Source organism: Mobula birostris, chromosome 20 (assembly GCF_030028105.1).
Source record: "Mobula birostris isolate sMobBir1 chromosome 20, sMobBir1.hap1, whole genome shotgun sequence".
Lineage (NCBI taxonomy): Eukaryota > Metazoa > Chordata > Chondrichthyes > Myliobatiformes > Myliobatidae > Mobula > Mobula birostris.
In genome coordinates, this window is record NC_092389.1 from 60,923,383 (window position 1) to 60,939,197 (window position 15,815).

The 15,815-nt window shown below is 49.2% G+C and overlaps 1 pseudogene; it reads right to left on the reverse strand.

Moving 5' to 3' along the window:
* Window positions 1-1,275: 1,275 nt before the first annotated feature.
* The window catches only part of LOC140185021 (uncharacterized), a 76,463-nt pseudogene continuing 61,923 nt past the window's right edge, over window positions 1,276-15,815 (reverse strand).

The window sequence follows — 15,815 nt, forward strand, 5'->3', positions numbered from 1 at the left end:
CTAGGTGTAGGCTCCAAGTCGGGCTCTGGGTCAACCTGCACCTCTTGTCCCAGGGGCAGCAGGTGGTTCCGATGAAGAATCTTGACAGGCCCCTTCTCGTTTCACCTGGAAAATCGGTAGGTTTGGCATCTGACTCTCCACCACATAAGGTGTGGCCGCCCAGCAGTTAGCTAACTTGTACTTTCCAGGTAGCCCCAAATTCCTTATGAGGACTCGGTCTCCCGGCAGGAGTTGGGAGAACCTCACTTTCTGATCATACCTCCTCTTATTTCCTCGATTCTGCTTGGCGGCTGCAGCCCCAGCCAATTCATAAGCGCTTTTGAGCTCAGTCCTCATATCACACAAATACTTCAGATAAGGGTTCGGTGGTAAGTCACCTTCATCAGTCCCAAAACAAGGGTCAATGGGCAACCTCGCCTCGCGCTCAAACATCAGATAACATGGCGAGTACCCAGTAGCTTCATTTCGTGTACAGTTGTAACAGTGAACCAGATGCACAATATATTGACTCCACCTGCTCTTCTTGCTGATCTCCATGGTCCCGAGTACGTCCAGCAAGGTCCTATTAAACCCCTCAGGCTGGGGATCGCCCTGCGCGTGATAGAGCGTGGTCCTCGACTTCTCAACTCCAAGCATGCCCAGTGACTCATAGATGAGTCTGCTCTCGAAGTCCCGTCCCTGGTCACTATGTATCCGCCTGGGGAGGCCATAATGAACGAAATACTTCTCCCACAACACTTTTGCCACCGTAGTCGCCCTCTGGTCCTAGGTAGGAAAAGCCTGAGCATATCTGGTGTAGTGGTCAGTGATGACTAAGACATTCGCCGTGTTGCTGGCATCGGGTTCTATGGACAGGAAATCTATACACACCAGGTCCAGGGGCCATGCGCTCTGTAAGTGGGACAAAGGAGCTGCCCGCGTAGGCAGTGTCTTCCGGCGTATGCAGCGAATGCACGACTTGCAGTATTCTTCAACCTCCGACTTCATTCGGGGCCAGTAAAACCGGTCGCTGAGCAATCCATAGGTCTTCTTCACCCCCAGATATTCAGAATCATCATGAAGTGACTGCAACGCAATCCTCCGATACCTCTCAAGTAGAACCAGCTGGCAACGCCGGGTCGGACCTGTCATGACGTGACCCGGGATAAGATCTGGCTCTTCAACTCCAATCGAGGCCACTCTTTCAGTAATGGAGGCACCGAAGCGTGTTTTCTCTTCTCTGTCTGAGCCATGTCTCAATTTTCTACCGCGGACCAAATAGTGCCACTGCCCGGGTCATCCCGCTGAGCAGCCGCCACTTCCCCAGAACTCAATTCCGGCAGCAGTGAGGTCACAGTGAACCTGGGGAATGACGTCATCGGAAGCCGCCCATTGATCCGCTGCTCGATCCGGCCGCTCCTTTTCCTCTGCCTTCACGGTGATGGCAAACTGACACAGGGCCGTCACCCCAGGGGCAGGAACGCTCTCCCCCTCCTCGTCCCTGTCCAGTCCCTCATGTACCTGTCACCCCAGGGGCAGGAACGCTCTCCCCCTCCTCGTCCCTGTCTAGTCCCTCATGTACCTGTCACCCTAGGGGCAGGAACGCTCTCCCCCTCCTCGTCTCTGTCCAGCCCCTCATGTACCCGTCACCCCAGGGGCAGGAACGCTCTCCCCCTCCTCGTCCCTGTCCAGTCCCTCAAGTACCCGTCACCCCAGGGGCAGGAACGCTCTCCCCCTCCTCGTCCCTGTCCAGTCCCTCATGTACCTGTCGGGACAAAGCATCCGCATCAATGTTCCGGCTCCCCGGCCGGTGCTTCAGGCTGAAATCACAGGCAGACAACGCTGCCAACCACCGATGGCCTGTCACATCCAGTTTCCCCGAGGTCAGGATATAAGTTCGGGGGTTGTTGTCCGTCCTCACCTCAAACTTGGCCTCGTACAGTCAGTCACTCAGCTTATCCACCACCGCCCATTTCAACGGCAGGAATTCCGACTTGTGCGTGGGATCGTTTCACTCGTACAGCAACAAACTCCGGCTGACAAACACCACAGGCCTCAACCCGGTGCCCTGATCCTGATACAGGACGCTCCCTAAACCCTCTCGGATGGCATCTGTGTGCAGTACTTACGGCAATCGGGGGTCCGCAAAAGCCAGCACCGGCGCCTGGGTCAGCAGCTCCTTCAGCGACTGAGAAGCTTCCTCACATTTTACATCCCACCTCTGCCCAAACGGCTCCGACGGGTTTAGATATTCTCCACCCTCCTGTCCTTTCCCCGCTCCCTTTCTTCCCCAGGGGAGGGTAACCACATAGAAGCTGATTCAAGGAGTGATTCACTTTGGCGTAACCCGTCAGGAATCTCCGATAATAACCACAGACCCCAGGAACGAGCGCAGGGCGCTGACAGTCTGGGGCCTTGGCCAAGTGGTCACCGCTTCTATCTTAACATGGTCTGTCCCTACTCCATCGGTGAGATTATGTGTCTGACTTAGATAACAGACGTTTTACAGAACTGGCACTTGTCCAGGGAAAGTTTTAACCCTTCATCTTTCAGGCGGCCGAGCAGCTTCAGCAGGTTCGCTTCGTGTTCTTCCAAGGTGGATCCAAATACTATGAAGTCATCCAAATACACCAACACCTCAAGCAAGTTCATATCCCCCACCGTCTTCTCCATGACCCGCTGGAAGTTTGCAGGGGCTCCCGATATGCCCTGGGGCGCCTTTCAAACTGTTAGCATCCCAGGGGACATATAAATGCCGTTTTCTATTTGTCGGCCTCACTCATGGGGATCTGGTAATATCCACACTTCAAATCCAGCACACCAAACCACTTTGCACCACTCAGACAGGCCAGCGCGTCTTCGAGCCTTGGAACCGTATACTGGTCAGGGAAGGTGCGCCTGTTCAGAGTCCTATCGTCCACACACATGCGTACCTTCCCGTTCTTCTTCCAGGCTACGACTATTGGGGACGCATAGGGGCTTTGGGACTCAGTGATGATCCCAGCTTCCTTCAACTTACACAAATGCTGCTATACGTCTTCCACGTCTGCTAGTCGCCGCGATCTCTCTCTGAACGGGGTGTCCTCGGTCACCCGGATACTGTGACGCGTGCTCTTGGAACAACCCACATCAAACTCAACAATGGAAAATACGCCTTCCAATTTCAACATCTTCTCTACCAGCCTCCTTTTCCAACCCGGCGGCACCGGGGAGTCCCCGAAGTTGAATGACTCAGCGGTCAACTTTCCCCGCTTTTCCAATAGTTTCTCCCCGGAGTGCCTCACGGGGGCGCTAAACATTACCGTCACCGGGAACAAATGCGCCAGGGGCATCCCCCGCTTGAAGGTGACCTCCCTCTTCGTAGTGTTCCTGACCATCACTGCCATCCTGCTCGCCTGTACAAGCGAGGGCTTCTGCAATTCGGGCCTCACCAGCACCCCAGCCAGAAACCCCGACACCCCCTTGTGGTTCTCCAGAGCGTCCACTAAGAGGGTTTCTCCCTCAGGCATTCCGGGAAATATGGTGGGTCTCCATCACTCTCGCTACCTCCCCGGGCCATACCACCATTGGTTTCGACTGGGTGAACCACACGGTCCCTCGTTTAAATTTGGTATCCAGCCCAATGCTGCCACGCACTTCCTCAAGATCACCTTGATACACTGGGAGCACGGACAGGGTCCCCAAAAATCTCTCACCCGCCTTCTCCTTACAGGCCCCCGTGAGCCTCCTCACCAGAGGGATGTTGGTCCCCACCAGAATTGAAACGCAGCTCTTCTTAACAGGGAAACCAGCACCTCTATATCAAGACCCTCAGACACTCCCACATCGGCCTCCGAGAACTCCAGTTTCACTGACAAATAACCGTCGTATGGATAATCACCAGCACTGATCCCCGAAATCTCCAGTGCACTGAATGGTGTCAAGGCTAAATGCTTCAGATACCGGTTGTAAAACGAATGGTACAGTAACGTGACCTGCGACCCCGTGTCGAATATGGCTTTAGCGTAAATACTCTCTATCCGCAGCGACACACTGGAGTGTGGTCCCACTAAGCCTTCAGGAATAGGGTCTTTTACTTTCGGGAGTACCTTGGTACATTGCTGGGAACGTGTTCCCCCAGAGACACCAGGCCGTTCCCTCACTGGGTCCCCTCTAGGTTTCCCCAACGACTCTCCCTGCTGAGGTACCCGGGGGCTCACTCTCCTTCTGGCGTGAGACCTGCTGCCAGCAGCCCTCCGCACTGTTCATCCCCTTGGGGAATCTGTAGCCCCCCCCCCCGCCCACAACAGCCCCAACATATGGGGGGGGGGGGTCACACCGACTGATAACAACCGACGTATCTCCGTTCTCAACTCTGCCACAATCTCTTCTACCGCTCCCCGGGGTAGGCTATCTGTGGTCACTTCACCGCAGGAGACACTACTGAGGACTGTACCCTGCTGACTGAGTCCTCCCGTGCTTCCGCCGCGTTCTCCTCTTCCCGTACCTCTCTGATCAGCTTAACAAAAGATGGAGGGGATGCGTCGTACGAGACTGTCAGAGACCCCACGCAATCGGGTCATGGCTATCTGGTCCATTCTTAACCGATCCACCTCAGCCGCCTGAATGACCCCTCTGTGCCGCAAGCAGTTTAGCTGCCTCTCTAGTCGTAAAATAAAAGCAGAAACCTTCTCCCCCTGCTCCTGACGCATGCTTTGAAACCCCACCAGGAGCTCCACTGGGCTTCCAGTCGGATCAAAATCATTGCCCAGTGCTTGTTGATAACTGACAGCTGTCGCTACGGGGTAATGCAACCTGACAGCTCTCTCGTCAACGGCCCGCCCATTCAAACTTTCAACCAATCGCTGTCGCTTTTCATCATCCGAGCACTGCCACTCATCGAACAACTGAGAGGTCCGTTCCGCCCACGTCTCATACTCCTCCTCCCCTTTAGGTGTGGGTGTTATTCCAGAGAATAGGTGGAGCCTGCCATAGCTGCGACTTGGAATCTGATTTTTCCATTTATTCGCCAGAGAAGTAAGGGCGGCTACTACCTCAGAATTCTCACTCTCCACCGGGGTACGTGGACTAATTAGATCTTCCAACTCCGACCACTCTTTCCCCTCACTCCACAGAAATGATAGAAACCCGTCTTTGAAATCTCCGCCTCCAGCTCCCTCAGCGCTGGTCTGCATGAGAACAAGAGCAGCATCCGCCATTTTATCAAGTCTCCGCTCACAATCACAACTTCAACAGAACCTAACAGTGGAATTAACAATTCATCCGGAGTACAAATATCTGCCCCACTGGTTCATTTCTCAGGGTAATTACACAGCATCCAACAGAATCAATCCCGAACGTAGCCCCCACAATTGTAATTCTCGCTTTGCCTAGCGGCTTAATCTAGGGGGTGATAACCCCCTTCCCGGCCAAACTGAAGAACTGTCGTTTGGATGGATGCTGCCCGATGTGTACCCTGTTACAAATTAGTGCCCAGAAATAAGAAACAGAACACACTTTGCGATTAAATGATTAAGCTTCATAACTCTTACTTTGACTGTATGGTTAGTAGAGAAACAAAATTGAATAAAGGGTGCGATCTTATTAAACAGTCTGTGCGCAAAAGTGGAGCTCACTGATAGGCTGATCGGTCCCCATCGGCCTCCTCCGATCGTCACTGCCCTTCGGACCCGCGCTCCGAGTCCACCCTCTCCGGCAGTCTAGCAAATCTCTCCATTCGCGTCTTCTCTCTCCATCTCTCTCTCTGACAAAATCAACGCTCCTAGATTCACGAAACAGAGCAACAAAATCCTGATTGGCTGACATGCATCCCACAGTCGTGTTATCTCCAGCCATAACACGAACATTGCTGCTGCAGAGAAACTGTTACTTCAGCAGTGAACATTACAAAGAAGCCATTACATTAGCAGTGAAACCTCACAGCGTGTTACACATAACAGAAGCATCTGGCTTCACTTGGGCTGTATTCCCTGGAGTTCAGGAGAATGGGGGCTGGGGTCGTGAGGGGAATCTCATTTAAACATTCTGCATGTTAAAAGCTCTGAACAGATTAAATATGCGAAAGTTATTTCCCATGGTAGGTGAATCTAGGACAAGAGAGCACAACTTCAGGATCGAAGGTCATCCATTTAGAAAAGAGATGAGGAGAACTTACTTTAGTCAGAGGGTGGTAAATTTGTGGAATTTGTTGCCACATGCAATTGCGGAGGGCAAGTCATTGGGTGCACTTAAGACAGAGAGAGATGGGTTCTTGATTAGCCAGGGGATCAAAGGGTTTGGGGAGAAGACAGGGGAGTGGGGATGACTGGAGAATTGGATCAGCCCATGACTGAATGGCGGAGCAGCCTCGAAAGGCCGAATAGCCGACCTCTGCTCCTATATCTTATAGTCTTAATTGAGTTGACTGAGTGAATCCTTTCCCACATTCAGAACAGGAGAGTGGCATCCCCCAGTGTGAATTCGCTGATGTATTTTAAACTCAGACAACCGAGTGAATTCCTTCCCACAATCGGAGCAGGTGAACAGTTTCTTCCCAGTGTGAATTCGGTAGTGGCTCACAAGTTTGGATGACTGAATGAATCCCTTCCCACATTCAGAGCAGCTGAAAGGTTTCTCCCCAGTGTGAACTCGCTGATGCACCTTCAGTCGAGATGACCAAGTGAATCCCTTCCCACATTCAGAGCAGGTGAATGGCCATTCCCCAGTGTGAAGTCGCTGATGTTCCTTCAGTTGAGCGGAATGGGTGAATCTCTTCCCACATTCTGAGCAGATGAATGGTTTCTCCCCAGTGTGATCTAACTGGTGTGTCAGTAGTCGAGAACGCCGAGTGAATCCTTTCCCACAGTCTGAGCAGGTGAATGGCCTCTCCAGAGTGTGAACAAACTGATGATCTTTCAGCTGAGCTGCATCGGTGAATCTCTTCCCACATTCTGAGCAGAGGAATGGTTTCACCCCAGAGTGGATTTGCTGGTGTCTCAAGAGCTGAGATGACCGAGCAAATACCTTTCCACATTCAGAGCAAGTGAACGGCTTCTCCCCAGTGTGAACTCGCTGATGCTCCTTCAGTACAGATGACCGAGCAAATACCTTTCCACATTTAGAGCAGGTGAATGGCCTCTCCCCAGTGTGAACTCGCTGGTGTGTCAGTAGGTCAGATGACTGAAGGAAACTCTTCCCACAGTCTGAACAAGTGAATGGTCTCTCCCCAGTGTGAACTAGCTGATGTTGTAGCAGGTGATTTGACTGAATGAATCTTTTCCCACAGTCTGAGCAGGTGAATGGCTTCTCCCCAGTGTGAACTCGCTGGTGGGTCTGTAGGTTGGACGATTGAGCGAATCCCTTCCCACAGTCTGAGCAGGTGAATGGCTTCTCCCCGGTGTGAACTCGCTGGTGTCTCTGTAGTTTGGAGGAGTGAGTGAATCCCTTCCCACAGTCTGAGCAGGTGAACGGCATCTTTTCAGTGTGAACTCGCTGGTGTTCATTCAGTTGATATGATTGAGTGAACCCTTCCCCACATTCAGAGCAGGTGAATGGCTTCTCCCCAGTGTGAACTCGCTGGTGTCACTGTGTTGTGGTTGAGTGTGTGAATGCCTTCCCACCGTCCGAGCAGGTCAATGTCCTCTCACTGGTAAATTTTCTGATATACCTTTAGCATCAATAACAGAATGGCTTCCCACTTGCAGAACAGGTGTAGCATCTCACTATGGTGTGAATTTGCTGATGTATCTTCATTACTGGATGACTGAGTGGTTCCCCTCCCTCACACAGAGCGGGTGAATGGCTTCTCCCCACTGTGAACTCACTGGCGTGTCTGCGGGTAGCCTGTGAGTGAATCTCTTCCCACACTGAGAGAAGGAGAATGATATCTCACTACGATCAATTCTCTGGGAATTCAGAAAGTCAGACGTTTGAATGCCTTGTACAATCAGTGCAGTTGAGAACTGATCTCCAGTGAACAAATGCTGGTGTGTTCTCAGTTCCCGGTTCCAGTGAATTTCACAGAGTAAAAAGAGAAAACTTCATTTCAGAGACAGAATACATTTACCAGCTGGGATGAGATACTTCTTCACCTCCAAGGATCGACAACAGATGTGTTGGCGTTGCAAAGAAAATATTTGGTCACTGCTTAAATATCCAGACAGAGACAGAAAAACTGATGTTTTGTTGTGTTGAAGATTCCTGTACACAAGTGCTCTGCAATTTCAAACCTGTAAAAATATTTGCAAAAGACATCAATGGCTGAAGAACAATATTTCAGGAGAGGTTTTCGTCTGTGGTGAGAACATCAGAACAAAAGAAATAGGAGCAGGAGTTGGCCATCTGGCCCTTAGAGCCTGATCTGCCATTGAATAAGATCATGGCTGATCTGGCCATGGACTCATCTCCACCAACTGCCTTCTCCCCATAACCCTTAATTCCCGAACTATGCAAAAATCTATCCAATCTTGTCTTAAATATATTTACTGAGGAAGCCTCCACTCCGTCATTGGGCAGAGAAATCCACAGATCCACCACCCTCTGGAAAAAGCAGTTCCTCCTCATCTCCATCCCAATTTACCCGAATTTTGAGGCAATGTCTCATCTACCAGTGGAAACAAATTTTTTTGCCTTTATCTTCTCTATTCCTTCCATAATTTTACATGTTTCTGTATGATTTCCTCTGAATGTGAGCTCTGGCGTCACATTTTACCAATTTCAACACAAGTTGGGGGTACTCAACTTGAGATATACCCCAGGATACTGTGGGAAGTGAGGGAGGAAATTGCTGAGCCTCTGGAGATGATCTTTGCATATCAATAGGGAGAGAAAAAGTACCAGAGGGTTCGAAGACATTTTTCCTTTTTCAAAAAAGGGAGTAGAGATCAGCCAGAAAATTACAGACCAGTGGTTCTTACTGCAGTGGAGGGCAAGTTGTTGGAGAAGCTCCTGAGAGGCAGGATTTATGAGCATTTGTAGAAGCATAATCTGCTGTGGGATAGTCAGCATGGCTCTGTCTAGGGCAGATCGTGCCTTATGAACCTGATTGAATTCTTTGAGGATGTAACAAAACACACTGATGAATGTAGAGCATTGGATATAGTGTACATGGCTTTCAGTAAGACTTTTGATAAGATTCCTCATGTGAGGCTCATTCAGAAAGTAATGAGGCAAGGATCCTTGTTTTGTTTTGTGTAGACCTTGCTTTGTGGATCCAGAATTGGCTTGCCCACAAAGCCAACGGTGGCTGTAGATGGCTTGTATACTGCATGGAGGACGGTGACCAGTGGTGTTCTGCAGGGATGTGTTCTGAGACTCCTTCTCTTTGTGATGTTTTAAATGATCTTGATGAGGAAGGAGAAGGGTGCTGATGACACAAAAGTTGAGGGTGTTGTGAAGAGTCTGGACAGTTCTCCAGAGGTTACAGCAGGATGCAGATAGGATGCAGAACTGGCAGATAGAGTTCAATCCAGATTAGTGTGCTGTGGTTTATTTCGGTACATCAAATTTGAAGACAGAACACAATATTATGTTGGGACTATTGGCAATGTGGAGGATCAGCGAGATCTTGTGGTCCATGTCAATTTTACACTCAAAGCTGCAGTGCTGATTGACAATGTTGTTAAGAAGGCCTCCATCAACCATGGAACTGAGTTCAAGATCGGTGAGGTAATGTTACAGCTATATAAGACCTTCTTTAAACTCACTTAGAGTCTTGAGTTCAGTTACCTCATTACAGGAAGGATGTGGATACCATAGAAAGACTGCAGAGGAGATTTACAAGGATGTTGCATGGAATGGAGAACATGCCTTATGAGAATAGGTTGAGTGAACTTTGGAGCGACGGAGGATGAGAGGTGACCTGACAGATGTGTATAAGATGATGAAAAGCATTGATCGTGTGGATAGCCAGAGACTTTTTTCCTAGGGCTGAATTGGTGTAGTTTTAAGGTGTTGGAAGTAGGGTTAAAGGGGATGTCAGAGGTAGGTTTTTCACACAGAGAGTAGTAGGTGCATGGAATGCACTGCCAGCGATGATGGTAGAGGCAGACACCATAAGAGTCTTTTGAGAGACTGTTAGATATGTACATGGAGCTCAGAAAAACACAGTGCGATGCGGTTGGGAAATCCGAGGCAGTTTCTAGAATAGGTTTCTAGAATCTATATTCTAGATTTCTGTTTCTATATGCACTCATCTTCTAATAAGGCACATCAGACATTCTGACTGACCAGCAAATTCTGACTGTATTCCTGCCTGTGTGAGAATGTGCTATTTCTGACTTCAATCAACCGATGACTTGGCTCAATTTGTCTCTGTCCTTTGGTATTATTTCAAGTTCTGGTCGTGTTCCACAACACTACAAAGAGCACTTGTTTCTACATGCATGATCCTGGAGATTTACTAATTACTTGGATTGCCTCCCACCAGCTGATTGACAGTGAGAAACCCATCGATGGCAATGCCAATGAATATAAAGTGGAGGGCAGTGGTTATTCTCATTAGAGTGCAGCACTTTTGTGATGTGAAAGCCACAAGTCACTTGTCATCGAGGCAAAGGTGCTTTATATCGTTATTTACCCAGAGAGAAGTAAATCTGACAGAAGGTTTTATTTCCATACAGCACTAATTGACATTTTCACTGACTGGAAGCTAAATTCTTCAACCGAGATTAACTGGGAACTATATTTTTGTTCCGAGTTCATAATTCTCGGATTTACACAGCTGGAGCTCGGCAGTGTTTGGCAGGTACATCCGCTCGCCCTTCCTTTGACTGTACGGGACAACGCCGGTACGATCGCACATGGCTGCCACTTTACCCAGAAGCCCTCACGAGGAGAAACCTCCCTGTCCGCCATCGAAATACAGGAATGCGCATGTGCGGCAAAACTGGCCCCGCGGCCTATGAGTCGAAAGCTTTCTTGGGCCCGGGTACGGATCGTGGGGCTGAGTGAGAGGGAAGGGACTAGGACTATCGTGGGTTGCAGCACCAGTGTGGCTGGAAATCACAGTAATTGTCCTTCGGTCGCGTTTCAGACACCGGTGATTACTTTTTACCGCCCGGAGCTCGCTCTTACCTGCCACCGATTGCTGCGAGCCTCTCGTCTACACAGCGCATGCGCGATATCCAGCATTGGTCCCGACGTCCACGCATGCGCATTGGTTTAAACGGGAGACAATCTGCAGATGCGGAAATCCAAAGCAACTCACACAAAATGCTGAAGGAACTCGAGGGGGCGGCAGCAACTATGGAGAGAAGTGAACAGTCGGCGTTTCAGACCGAGACCTTTCAAATCTCTTACTATCTCTTCTTTTAGTTAGTCCTGACGAAGGGTCTCGGCCGATCCGTCGACTGCACCTCTTCCTATAGATGCTGCCTGGCCGGCTGCGTTCGCCAGCAACTTTTATGTGTGTTGCCCGTCTTCAGGACTGGAAAGGAAGGGAGGGAGTCAGAATGTGGGGGGAGATGAGGTGGTAGGTGAAACCGGGAGAGGAGAAGGAGTAAAGTCAAGAGCTGTGAAGTTGATTGGTGAAAGAGATAAAGGGCTGGAGAATAATAATAATAATAAATACTTTATTGATCCCGAGTGGGAAATTCTTTCGTTACAGCAGCAGTATTTAAAATCACACTTAGCAGCGTGCAGACTTTACTAAATATAAAGTAGAGAATGATAGTATACACAATAATACTCTACCAATATGCAATAATAATGTATGAAACAATATTGCAGTCTATTGGACTATGATCTGTCACAGAAAGATGTATTGAATTGACTTTATTCCACCATCATCCAGGTTGGAGTGAGCTCGCTGCAATAGGTAGATGACGGTGAAACACCCAGTTTCAGTTCGGCTACCTAAGTCTGGGGAAGACCACCTCTGGCCCCGCCAAACGTGTGAGATTGAGGTGTGAGCTCACCCAAGACCCCCTGTTTGGGTGGAGGCTGCGTGATTTGTTTCCCTGATACAAGTCAATACCATGAAATAACAGACTGGACACCATACACAATTGAACGATTGAGCTTTACAATTCTCAATTTGACAATAGGGTTGGGACAGAAAAAAAGAGAAAGGGCCCAAGTCTAATGTGCACAAGTTGGAGATCACAGTTTCCCCTTCGCTGCTCCTCCTTCGATCACTCCGGGCTCTGTCGGACAGTATCCCATTCAGGGACGGGGCAGGTATAATCTCTCCTTCAGTCGCTCCACGTCGCCACAGAATCCTCTTACTTGGTGCCGGCTCCAGGGCGGGCTCTGGGTCAACCTGCACCTCTTGTCCCAGAGGCAGAAGGTGGTTCCGATGTGGAATCTTGACAGGCCCGTTCCCGTCCTCTGGTTTCACCCTGAAAACTGGTCCGTTTAGCATCTGACTCTCCACTACATCGGGCGTAGCCACCCAGTGTTCAGCCAACTTATGCTTCCCAGGCAGCCCCAAATCCCTTGTGAGGACTCTGTCTCCCGGCAGGAGTTGGGAGAACCTTACGTTTTGATCATAGCTCCTCTTACTTCCTTGATTCTGCCAGTTCATAAGACTTTTAACAGCTCCCTTCTCATATCAGACACATACTTCAGATAAGTCTTCGATGGTCGGTCTTTCTCCTCAGTCCCAAAATAAAGGTCGCTGGGCGACATTGCCTCGCGCCCAAACATGAGATAATTTGGCGAGTACCCGGTAGCTTCTTGTCATCTGCAGTTGTAGCAGTGGAACAGATCTCCAATACGTTGACTCCAATTGTTCTTCTTGCTGATTTCCAAGTTTCCGAGCACGTCTGGTGAGGTCCTGTGAAACATCTCCGGCTGGGGATCACCCAGCGGGTGACAAGGCGTAGTCCACGACTCCTCGACCCCAAGCGGGCTCAGTACATCATGTATTCATGTATGACCCTACTCTCGAAATCCTGTCCCTGACCACTATGTACCCGCCTGGGGAGGTCATAATAAATTAAATATTTCTCCCATAAAACTTTGGCCACCGTGGACGCCCTCTGATCGTTGGTAGGGAAAGCCTGCGCATGTCTGGTGTAGTGATCCGTGATGACTGAGACATTCATCGTGTTTCTGGTATCGGGTTCTATTGACAGGAAATCCATACACACCAGGTCAAGAGGCCTCGCACATTTCTCTGACATTAAATGTACCTTTGAATTAAAATTGGGGGCCGTTTGGACAATCCTGCTTTTTCATGCGGCTGGAGCGGTAGTACTCGGTGACGCGGTCTCCCAGTCTACGTCAGGTCTCACCAGTATACAAGAAGTCACAGCACAGTCATAGTCATAGTCATACTCATACTTTATTGATCCCGGGGGATACGATGAAATAGATACGATAGATAACCCCAACCGACTCACAGTTGAAGTGTCGCCTCACCTGGAAGGACTGTTTGGAGACCTGAATGGCCGTGATGGAGGAGGTGAAGCAGCAGATGTAGCACCTGTTCCACTTGCAAGGATAAGTACCAGAATGGAGATCAGTCGGGAGGGGAGAATGGACAAGGGAGTCACGTGGGGAGCAATCTCTGCGGAAAGTAAAACGTGTTGAGGGGGAGGGAAAGATGTGCTTGGTGCTGGGTTCCTGCCGGAGATGGCGGATGTTGCAGCGAATTATGTGCTGGACACAGACGATGGTCGGGTGGTCGGTGAGGACAAGAGGAATACTCTCTCTATATTCCTGGTGGGGTTGTAGGAGGATGGGGTGAGGGCAGATGTGTGCAAAATGGGAGAGATGCGGTTGAGGGCAGCGTTGACGGTGGAGGAAGGGAAGCCCCTCTCTTTGAGGAAGGAGGACATCGCCTTCGTTCTGTAATGAAAAGCAGCATCCTGAGAGCGGATGCGGCAGAGACAGGGGAATTGAGAGAAAGGGACGGCATTTTTATAAGTAACAACTTGTAAAAGAGATAGAGTCCAGTTCAGTAGGTTTGTAATAGACATCAATGCATAAACTGTCACCAGAGCTAGAGACAGTGAAATCGAAAAGGGGAAGGGAGTAATGGGCAAGGTGAATTTGAGGGCAGGGTGAAATAATTTACAGGCAACATTGAGGAAGTCAACTTGCTTCGTTTTGGTGCAGGAGGCAACACCAGTGCAGTCAGAATCAGGTTTATGATCACCGGCATGTGAATTGACATTTGTTAACTTAACAGAAGTAGTTCAATACAATACACAATCTAGCAGAGTAGTAGTAGTAATAATAATAATAATAATAATAATAATAATGACAGTAACAATTATATGAAATAAACAGTAAGTAAATTACATATATTGAATAGATTAAAAACACGTACAAAAACCAAAATAATGTATATTTTTAAAAAATCCAGGGTAGTATCCAAAGATTCAATGTCCATTCAGGAATTGGTTTGGATCAGAGGGGAAGAAGGTGTTCCTGAATCGCTGTTCTCCCCAATGCTGTACTCCTCCACCACCGCAACGTCTTCTCCCAGAATGTATACAGGACTCGTTGCTGTCCTCTTCCTCCTAAAATCAATCACCTTTTCCCTGGTTTTGGCCACATTCAGGGGCAGGTGATTCCTCCCTCACTATTCCACAAACCTGTCCACCAGTCCTCTGTGCTCCGACTCCTGCCCATCTCTGATACAGCAAATACCACAGAGTCATCAGGGAATTTCTGCAAGTGGCCAGACTCAGAATTGTACTGAAAGTCTGAGGTGTTCAGCGTGAACAGAAACGGGGACAGGACAGTCCCTTGTGGGGCTCCAGTGTCACTCATCTCCACCTCAGGCAGAGAACCACCTAGCGGTACAAACTGGGGTATATCAGTCAGGAAACCAGTAATCCAGGAGATAGTGAATTTGTCTACGCCCATCCTTCGCAGCGTCTTGCGCAGATGACGTGGCTGGATTGAATTGAAAGCACTGGAGAATTTTTTTTTTTTAAATGTGATTCCCAGAATGCCACCACCATCATCCCGGTGGGAGTGAGCTCGCTGCAATAGGTAGATAACGGTGAAATACCCAGTTTCTGTTCGGCTACCTAAGTCTGGGGAAGACCATCTCTGGCCCCACAAACGTGTGAGATTGAGGTGTGAGCTCACCCAAGACCCCCTGTTTGGGTCGATCCTGCGTGATTTGTCAAGTCAAGTCAGTTCACTTTTTATTCTCATTTCAACCATAACTGCTGGAACAGGGCATAGTAAAAATGAGACCACATTTTCCAGGACCATGGTGCTACATGAAACAATACAAAAATTACACAGATCTACGTAAGAAGAAACACAAAAACTACACCAGGCTACAGACCTCTCAAGGACTGCATTAAGTGCACAAAACAGTGCAGGCACTACAGTAAATAATAATAAATAATAAACAGGACAGTGGGTACAGTAGAGGGCGGTAGGCTGGCGTCAGTCCAGGCTCTGGGTATTGAGGAGTCTGATGGCTTGGGGGAAGAAACAGTTACATAGTCTGGTCGTGAGAGCCCGAACACTTCGGTGCCTTTTTCCAGATGGCAGGAGGGAGAAGAGTTTGTATGAGGGGTGCGTGGGGTCCTTCATAATGCTGTTTGCTTTACGGATGCAGCGTGTGGTGTAAATGTCTCTAATGGTGGGAAGAGATCTTCTCAACTGACATCTCTATCCGTTGCAGGGTCTTCCGACCAGAGATGGTGCAATTTCTGAACCAGGCAGTGATGCAGCTGCCCACGATGCTCTCAATACAACCTCTACAAAATGTGGCGAGGATGGATTTTTCTCAGCCTTCGCAGAGAGTAGAGACGGGGGTATTAGGAGTGTGGGTTTATCAGTTAGGTTCCAGAAGGGATGGGGTTTGTGATTGTACTGGCGAGGGTGCATGAGGGATTGTTTGTGATTGTACAGCAGAGAGTACATAGGGATATTGGAATGTAATT